The sequence below is a fragment of the Arachis ipaensis genome, chromosome B4 (genome assembly GCF_059453495.1).
Source record: "Arachis ipaensis isolate K30076 ecotype BB chromosome B4, ASM5945349v1, whole genome shotgun sequence".
NCBI classification, from domain to species: Eukaryota; Viridiplantae; Streptophyta; class Magnoliopsida; order Fabales; family Fabaceae; genus Arachis; species Arachis ipaensis.
The window spans coordinates 133,752,374-133,762,591 of NC_142439.1; the positions used below are offsets into that span (position 1 = coordinate 133,752,374).

At 27.4% G+C, this 10,218-nt stretch overlaps 4 pseudogenes; all 4 read left to right on the forward strand.

The window, feature by feature from the left end:
* Window positions 1-4,556: 4,556 nt before the first annotated feature.
* Window positions 4,557-5,288, forward strand: LOC148569291 (protein NRT1/ PTR FAMILY 5.4 pseudogene; annotated as a pseudogene).
* A 625-nt stretch (window positions 5,289-5,913) lies between these two features.
* On the forward strand, window positions 5,914-6,591 carry LOC148569292 (protein NRT1/ PTR FAMILY 5.4 pseudogene; annotated as a pseudogene).
* A 595-nt stretch (window positions 6,592-7,186) lies between these two features.
* Window positions 7,187-7,888, forward strand: LOC148569293 (protein NRT1/ PTR FAMILY 5.4 pseudogene; annotated as a pseudogene).
* A 362-nt stretch (window positions 7,889-8,250) lies between these two features.
* Window positions 8,251-9,239, forward strand: LOC148569294 (protein NRT1/ PTR FAMILY 5.4 pseudogene; annotated as a pseudogene).
* Window positions 9,240-10,218: the final 979 nt, after the last annotated feature.

A 10,218-nucleotide genomic window follows, 5' to 3' on the forward strand; every position in this document is an offset into this window, starting at 1 on the left:
ACGACCATATATTAAGTAATTTAGTTAAATATATAAATAATTTAATAATTTTTAATTATTATTTTTAAGATAAAATATATTTTTTATTTTTAAAAATTTTACAAGTATTTTTAAATTTTATTTTATTTTAATTTTATTTAAAAAAATTTTATTTATATTAAATATGTTTTTTATAATTAAATTTTAAAAAAATTTAAGATTAATATAACAATAATATTTGACAATCAAGAGCGAGTTATTTGTGTTAAAATTTGTCCTTGTGAAGCTGAGTCCTAAATTTTTTAAAAAAATTATTTTTTAGGTAAATAAAAAATTTTTAAGATAAAATTAAAATAAAATAAAATTTAAAATATATTTTTTTAATTTTTAACAAATTTAAAAAAAATTTTACTTTATCTTTATTTTTATATGAAAAAAACATCTTTATATAAGTAAGAAAAAAGGACAAATCGATCCCTAACTTTTTGGTCTGCAGACATTTAAGTTCTTAAGGATTTAAAAATACATTTAAATTCTTAACTTTTTCAAAATCTGGACATATCGATCACTAAGTCTAATTTGTTCAATTTTAAAAACTTTTTCATATGTATATCCGTATCAACCAGTATAAAGAGAGTCATATTTGATTTTTCTGTTGAGTCTGATAGAACCAAGTGAAGATGAGGGATCAATATGTCTAAATTTTAAAAATGTCAAAAATTTAAATATACTTTTAAATTTTTAAAAATTTAAATATCTACAGATCAAAAGGTCAAAGATCTATTTGTCATTTTCTTTATAAGTAATTTCTTGTAAAAGACACTCGACAAAATTTAATCTCTTCTTTTAATTTGTTATTGATCAACTCAATATATATATCAAAATTCAATAGGTAATATTGTATATATCTCTGTATATATTATTGCGTGTGTAAAATGGTTTTTTTTTCTTACAAATTATTAATATTAGATAGGCATGCTTGCAGCAGTCAACGGTTGTGGAAAGGTGAGAGAAATAAAAGAAAAAGAAATACAATATAAATATATCTAAAACATGTGGTCTCTAATTAAATAGTATTTATAAGTGTGTCAGACATCTTTTATCTATTTAGTTTTTAGAATTGAGCTTTTAAAATGGTGTTAGAATTAACCAATTGGGGTGATCGAGTGATCAGCTCACTCGTTCGCTTAAACAAGTGTCGGAGATTTGAATTCTGCTTTGTGCATGCAGTAATTCATTGACCTGCGACAAACCTTTAAATAGAGCTTCGATCTGTGACGAATTAATCTTTGACCTGTCGAACTGAAGGATACTATGGACAACCAAAAATGGTATTAGAATTTATGGTCTTTGCTAATGCTCACGCCCCAAATGATCATTGGTATGCGCAAAGGAAGTATATTATAAATCACACATTTCTTAAAAATATGTCACTAAGTTAGCGTTTGTTTTGAGGTATTGAAACAGAGATCGAAAGAATGAAATTCAATATTATGTTTGTTGGTTCAAAGATTGGTACTAAACTTTTTGTTTTTGTCTCTAAAATTTCAGTATTTCAGTACTTCCAAAAAGTAGGGACACAGGAAACTAAAATTTTTAGAGATGAAGACTGAAATTTTAATAACATTTCATACCTAAAATACCCTCATTTCAATTAATTAATTCCAATTTTATCTTTTGTACAAATTAAATTAGAGTTTCATTATTATTTCGATTTATGTCTCCCACTTTGCACCAAATAAAATACTGAAATTTATTTTAGTCTCTATCTCTTAGTCTCTGTCTTTCAATCTCAGTCTTTCCATCTCTGTCTTTCTACCAAATACTACATAAATAGTTTATAAGTACAAGACATCCCTCACCTCTTAAATTAATTTTTAAAATTGAGTTAGAACTACTCAATCTCAATTTTAATAGAAGCTTTTATAAAATAAAATAACATAAAAAAATAAAAGTATAATTTCATATAATCTTTTATTAAATTTATCATTATTAAACACCAATTAATTAAGGACCATTAAGCCCCAAATATATAATAATCGGATCCATATTGAAGACAATACCAATAATAAGATCACAGCACACTAGAAATGGATTTTTTCAATTTTTTTTAACAATTGAAAGAGTAAAGTGTGATCTTCTACCATTGATTTTATAAGTAGGACCAAAAATAAATATAAAAAAAAATAAAAGATTAAAAATCACACTTTACATTCTCAATTTTTTTTAACAATTGAAAAAATCCATTTTCCAACACACTAGCATTTATCTTTATTCCAATCATAGCATAATTCTGTCTCCCTATTTAAAAATAGAGAACTCTTAACACATGGTCCTTTTTGTGTTATATTCCAGTAAAGGGTTATTAATTTTCTATCCCTTTTATCATCATATATATCAAACCAATGGCATGCACCTTTCCAGCGAAATTTACAAAAGAATAGTGTTGTGGGTTTAATAAAAAACTTTAGGCTAAAATTAGGTTTAAAGCTGAATCCATAAGTGTCATCATGTCGGAGGAGGTGTTTTCCTAGATCATTATCTTTGGATTTGCAATGAAGGAATAGTTTCAATTTCCCATCTAATCTATTTGTGATGTCAACATATTTTTCGTCTCCTTTGATGCCTAATGGCATTATGATCATCATCATCATCATAAGAAGCAACAATAGTTGGGGAATCACATTTTTCAAGATAAAAGTAGCCATTGTTTAATTTTTGTTATTGTTATTATTATTGCTTCTTGGATTATTCTTTCAATTTTTTTTTACATATATAGTAAGCTGAAAGTGAAACAAATTAAAGAACTAAGTTATATTAATAATTAAGGAGAAGGGTTACAAACTCTTTCCATATATTATTTGTTTGTTACAAATCATAAATGCAAATATACAGAGGAAAACGTTTTTTTTTTCCAGAAAAAATCATTTTTTAACCATCAAAATAATAAATAAGTAGCTAGATATAAGAGTTAAGAATTTGAACTATTAGTGTAAAATGATAAAAGAAAACTTTTTTAAGAAAGAGAGGAATATTGACTAATTGTTAGTTAAAAAATGTTGGTTTTCAATTTTTTTGTTTGTTTGAAAAGATATTCTGAAGTGTTATCTTGGGCTAGTGAAGGTAATTGGGCCTGAAATGGGAGTGACTTGATGCTTATTGGCAAGGTATGAAGCGAGAGATGAAAGTACATACAAAAGATTTTGATGCCAAAGCCCAAAGTGAGCGAATATAGAAATAGAATATCAAGAACTTAACCAATTTGGGTTAGTCGAATTTCGTCTTATGCATGCAGTAATTTATTGGCCAGCGACAAACCCTTAAACGAAATTAAGATTCGCGACAAATTAGTCATTAATCTGTCGGATTGAACGATACCGTAGAAAAAAAATATCAAGAACTTAGTTTTAGACCTAAGCGCTACGAGATAGAATTCAATTCATATGAACTAAATCATTTTTTTTGGACGTTTTATGAACTTAATCATTAGGTATGTCTAAATCTTTATTACATTGGGCCTTTTACAGTTAGATCTCATTACGAATATAAAGACAAAATTTGAATGCAAAATGTTATTAGTGGCACGTCGGATGCGTTAACACAGATAGAATTTCAAGAACTGTACTACAATCTGATGTCGGAGGGAATGAGAAGTTTGGGAGCGGCGACACTCTCCGTTGTTTTTGGACTCAGAATTTTTGTTAACAATGAGATTATAGTTGTTGTGGTTGCAATCAGTTCAAGATTTGAGGATAAATGGTTGCAAAACAATCTGAATAAGGCTAATCTTCATCACTTTTACTCAGTTCTTGCTAGGTTAAGTGCTATTAACCTATGTGTTTGTGTGTACATTGCTAATGCTTTTGTGTATAAACAAGTGCGCATATTTAATAATAATAATAATAATAATAATAATAATAATAATGGAGTGTAGCAGCAAAGAAAGAAATATATTCAGTAGGTTGGTTTGCTATTGCATGGATTTTCAGTATTAATAAACTTATATATACATTAAGCTTTTAGTATAATTTAATCTCAATTTTTAGTTATGCATAATATTTTGTATATCAACTATATTATGTGTAAATTAAAATCAACCATTAATATAAAATATATATTAATATATATATATATATATATATATATTAAAAATAAATTAAAACATACCTAATACACAAATATATTAATTACTGATTTTATATTTTAATATATACGTAATATTTTTATTTATATATATAAACTAGTCAAAAAACTAATTTTCGATTAATTCGATTGAACCGACCAATTCAATTCGATTTTTAAAATTACAAGTGTAATTACCCGTGCCATGCACGTGGCATGCTCGTGATAAGATTGAATAAAATATCAAAATGATAATTAAATAAGAACAGAAAAATAGTATTATAAAATTTATAAAAAATAATAATAAATAAAGCAAGCCTCTAATAAAATTTTCATTAAAAATTTAAACTGTAAACAAATTAAAAAATTGGTATCACGGTCAAGTTAACAATTTTAAGAATATAACTCATTTAATCTATGTCATGTGTCAAAAATCTAATATATAATAATCTATTCAACGACCAAATTTCAAAATCTCTGCCGCATCACTTCAAGGAGTCGTTGGAATCGTAATCTTCTTTTGTGTTCCAATCTACGACCAAGTTTTCGTCCCCATTGCTAGAAAATTCACCGACCAACGTTCTGTCATAACGTTTTGTCAAAGAATCAGAGCCGGCCTTGTTCTGTCCGTACTAAACATGGTTGTCTCGGGTTTTGCAGAGACCAAAAGAATTGGAGTCTGTATTCAACATAATCTTATGGAAAATCCCAAACCTTACGTACCAATAAGTATATGGTGGCTTCTGCCACATTATGTTATTAGTGGCACGTCGGATGCGTTAACAGTGATAGAATTTCAAGAACTGTACTACAATCAGATGCAGGAGGGAATGAGAAGTTTGGGAGCGGCGGCACTCTCCGTTATTTTTGAACTCAGAAGTTTTGTTAACAATGAGATTATAGTTATTTTGGTTGCAATCAGCTCAAGATTTGAGGATAAATGGATGCAAAACAATCTGAATAAGGCCAATCTTCATCACTTTTACTGACTTCTAACTGGCTTAAGTGCTATCAACCTATGTGTTTATGTGTACATTGCTAATGCTTTTGTGTATAAACAAGTGCGCATATTTATTATTATTAATAATAATAATAATAATAATAATAATAATAATAATAATAATAATAATAATAATAATGGGGTGTTGCAGCAAAGAAAGAAATATATTCAGTGTAGGTTGGTTTGATAGTGCATGAATTTTCAGTATTAATGTACTTATATATACATTAAGCATTTAGTATAATTTAATATCAATTTTTAGTTATGCATAATATTTTGTATATAAACTATATTATGTGTACATTAAAATCAACCATTAATATAAAATACATATTAAAATATAAATACATATTAAAAATAAATTAGAACATACCTAGTACATAAATATATTAATTACTAATTTTTTATTTTAATAAATACGTAATATTTTTATTTATATATATAAACTGATCCCAAAAACTAATTTTCGATTAATTCGATTGAACCGACCAATTTGATTCGATTTTTAAAATTACAAATGTAATTACCCGTGCCATGCACGTGCCATGCAGGTGGCATGCACATGATAAGATTGAATAAAATATCAAAATGTTAATTAAATAGAAATAGAAAAATAGCATTATAAAATTTATAAAAAATAATAATAAATAAAGCAAACCTCTAATAAAATTTTCATTAAAAATTTAAATTGTAAACAAATTAAAAAATTGGTATCAGGATCAAGTTAATAATTTTAAGAATATAACTCGTTTAGTCTATGTCATGTGTTAAAAAACTAATATATAATAATCTTTTCAACGACCAAATTTCAAATCCCTACCGCATCACTTCAAGGAGTCGTTGGAATCGTAATCTTCTTTTGTGTTCCAATCTACGACCAAATTTTCGTCCGCATTGCTAGAAAATTTACCGGCCAACGTTCCGGCATAACATTTTGTCAAAGAATCAGAGCCAGCCTTATTCTGTCCATACTAAATATGGTTGTATCGGATTTTTTAGAGATCAAATGAATTGGAGTCTGTATTCATCATAATCTTATGGAGAATTCCAAAGCTTACGTACCAATAAGTATATGGTGGCTTCTGCAACATTATGTTATTAGTGGTACGTCGGATGCATTAACAGTGATAGAATTTCGAGAATTGTACTACAATCAGATGCTGGAGGGAATGAGAAGTTTGGGAGCGGCGGCACTCTCCGTTGTTTTTGGACTCGGAAGTTTTGTTAACAATGGGATTATAGTTGCTGTAGTTGCAATCAGCTCAAGATTTGCGGATAAATGGTTACAAAACAATCTGAATAAGGCTAATCTTCATCACTTTTACTGAGTTCTTGCTGGGTTAAGTGCTATCAACCTATGTGTTTATGTGTAGATTGCTAATGCTTTTGTATATAAACAAGTGCACATAATAATAATAATAATAATAATAATAATAATAATAATAATGGGGTGTAGTAGCAAAGAAAGAAATATATTCAGTGTAGGTTAGTTCGCTAGTGCATGGATTTTCAATATTAATGAACTTATATATACATTAAGCATTTAGTATAATTTAATCTCAATTTTTAGTTACGCATAATATTTTGTATATCAACTATATTATGTGTAAATTAAAATCAACCATTAATATAAAATACATATTAAAATATAAATACATATTAAAAATAAATTAAAACATACCTAGTACACAAATATATTAATTACTGATTTTATATTTTAATATATAAGTAATATTTTTATTTATATATATAAATTGGTCAAAAAACTAATTTTCGATTAATTCGATTGAACCAACAAATTCAATTCGATTTTTAAAATTACAAGTGTAATTGGCACGTGGCATGCACGAGGCATGCATGTGAAAAGATCGAATAAAATATCAAAATAATAATTAAATAAAAACAGAAAAATAGTAATATAAAATTTATAAAAAATAATAATAAATAAAGCAAATCTCTAATAAAATTTTCATTAAAAATTTAAATTGTAAACAAATTAAAAAATGGTATCAGGGTCAAGTTAATAATTTTAAGAATATAACTCATTTAGTCTATGTCACGTGTCAAAAATCTAATATATAATAATCTATTCAACGACCAAATTTCAAAATCCCTGCCGTATCACTTCAAGGAGTCATTGGAATTGTAATCTTCTTTTGTGTTCCAATCTAGGACCAAGTTTTCATCCCTATTGCTAGAAAATTCACCGACCAACGTTCCGGCATAACGTTTTGTCAAAAAATCGGATCCAGCCTTATTCTGTCCGTACTAAACATGGTTGTCTCGGGTTTTGTAGAGACCAAAAGTATTGGAGTCTGTATTCAACATAATCTTATGGAGAATCCCAAAGCTTACGTACCAATAAGTATATGGTGGCTTCTGCCACATTATGTTATTAGTGGCACGTCGGATGCATTAACAATGATAGAATTTCAAGAATTATACTATAATCAGATGCCGGAGGGAATGAGAAGTTTGGGAGCGGCGACACTCTCCGTTATTTTTGGACTCGGAAGTTTTGTTAACAATCGGATTATAGTTGTTGTGGTTGCAATCAACTCAAGATTTAGGGATAAATGGTTGCAAAACAATCTGAATAAGGCTAATCTGCATCACTTTTACTGAGTTCTTGCTGGTTAAGTGCTATCAACCTATGTGTTTATTTGTACATTGCTAACGCTTTTGTATATAAGCAAGTTCACATAGTTAATAATAATAATAATAATAATAATAATAATAATAATGGGGTGTAGTAGCAAAGAAAGAAATATATTCAGTGTAGGTTGATTCGCTAGTTCCTGGATTTTCAGTATTAATGAACATATATATACATTAAGCATTTAGTATAATTTAATCTCAATTTTTAGTTATGTATAATATTTTGTATATCAACTATATTATGTGTAAATTAAAATCAACCGTTAATATAAAATATATATTAAAATATAAATACATATTAAAAATAAATTAAAACATACCTAGTACACAAATATATTAATTACTGATTTTATATTTTAATATATATGAATTATTTTTATTTATATATATAAATTGGTCAAAAAACTAATTTTCGATTAATTCGATTGAACCAACAAATTCAATTCGATTTTTAAAATTACAAGTGTAATTATCCGTGCCATGTACGTGGAATGCACGAGGCATGCACGTGATAAGATCGAAAAAAATATCAAAATGATAATTAAATAAAAATAGAAAAATAGTATTATAAAATTTATAAAAAATAATAATAAATAAAGCAAACCTCTAATAAAATTTTCATTAAAAATTTAAATTGTAAACAAATTAAAAAATTGGTATCAGGGTCAAGTTAACAATTTTAAGAATATAACTCGTTTAGTCTATGTCACGTGTCAAAAATCTAATATATAATAATCTTTTCAAAGACCAAATTTCAAAATCTCTGCCGCATCACTTCAAGGAGTCGTTGGAATCGTAATCTTCTTTTGTGTTCCAATCTACGACCAAGTTTTCGTCCCCATTGCTAGAAAATTCACCGGCCAACATTCCGGCATAACGTTTTGTCAAAGAATCGGAGCCAGCCTTGTTCTGTCTATACTAAACATGGTTGTCTCGGGTTTTGTAAAGACCAAAAGAATTGGAGTCAGTATTCAATATAATCTTATGGAGAATCCCCAAAGCATACGTACCAATAAGTATATTGTGGCTTCTGCCACATTATGTTATTAGTGGCACGTCGGATGCATTAACAGCGATAGAATTTCGAGAATTGTACTACAATCAGATGCTGGAGGGAATGAGAAGTTTGGGAGCGGCGGCACTCTCTGTTGTTTTTGGACTCGAAAGTTTTGTTAACAATGGGATTATAGTTGTTGTGGTTGCAATCAGCTCAAGATTTGGGGATAAATGGTTACAAAACAATCTGAATAAGGCTAATATTCATCACTTTTATTGAGTTCTAGTTGGGGTAAGTGCTATCAACCTATGTATTTATGTGTAGATTGCTAATGTTTTTGTGTATAAACAAGTGCACATAGTTAATAATAATAATAATAATAATAATAATAATAATAATAATAATAATAATAATAATAATAATAATGGGTGTAGTAGCAAAAAAGGAAATATATTCAGTGTAGGTTGGTTCGCTAGTGCATGAATTTTCAGTATTAATGAACTTATATATACATTAAGGATTTAGTATAATTTAATCTCAATTTTTAGTTATGCATAATATTTTGTATGTCAATCATATTATGTGTAAATTAAAATCAACCATTAATATAAAATACATATTAAAATATAAATACATATTAAAAATAAATTAAAACATACCTAGTACACAAATATATTAATTACTGATTTTATATTTTAATATATAAGTAATATTTTTATTTATATATTTAAATTGGTCAAAAAACTAATTTTCGATTAATTCGATTGAACCAACAAATTCGATTCGATTTTTAATATTACAAGTGTAATTGTCCGTGTCATGCACGTGATAAGATCGAATAAAATATCAAAATGATAATTAAATAAAAATAGAAAAATAGTATTATAAAATTTATAAAAAATAATAATAAATAAAGCAAACCTCTAATAAGATTTTCATTAAAAATTTAAATTGTAAACAAATTAAAAAATTGGTATCAGGGTCAAGTTAATAATTTTAAGGATATAACTCATTTAGTCTATGTCACGTGTCAAAAATATAATATATAATAATCTTTTCAATGACCAAATTTAAAAATCCCTGCCGCATCACTTCAAGGAGTCGTTGGAATCGTAATCTTCTTTTGTGTTCCAATCTACGACCAAGTTTTCGTCCCCATTGCTAGAAAATTCACCGTCTAACGTTCTGCCATAACGTTTTGTCAAAGAATCAGAGCCAACCTTGTTCTGTCAATACTAAACATGGTTGTCTCGGGTTTTGTAGAGACCAAAAGAATTGGAGTCTGTATTCAACATAATCTTATGGAGAATCCCAAAGCTTATGTACCAATAAGTATATGGTGGCTTCTGCCACATTATGTTATTAGTGGCACGTCGGATGCATTAACAGTGATAGAATTTCAAGAATTGTACTACAGTCAGATGCCCGAGGGAATGAGAAGTTTGGGAGCAGCGGCACTCTC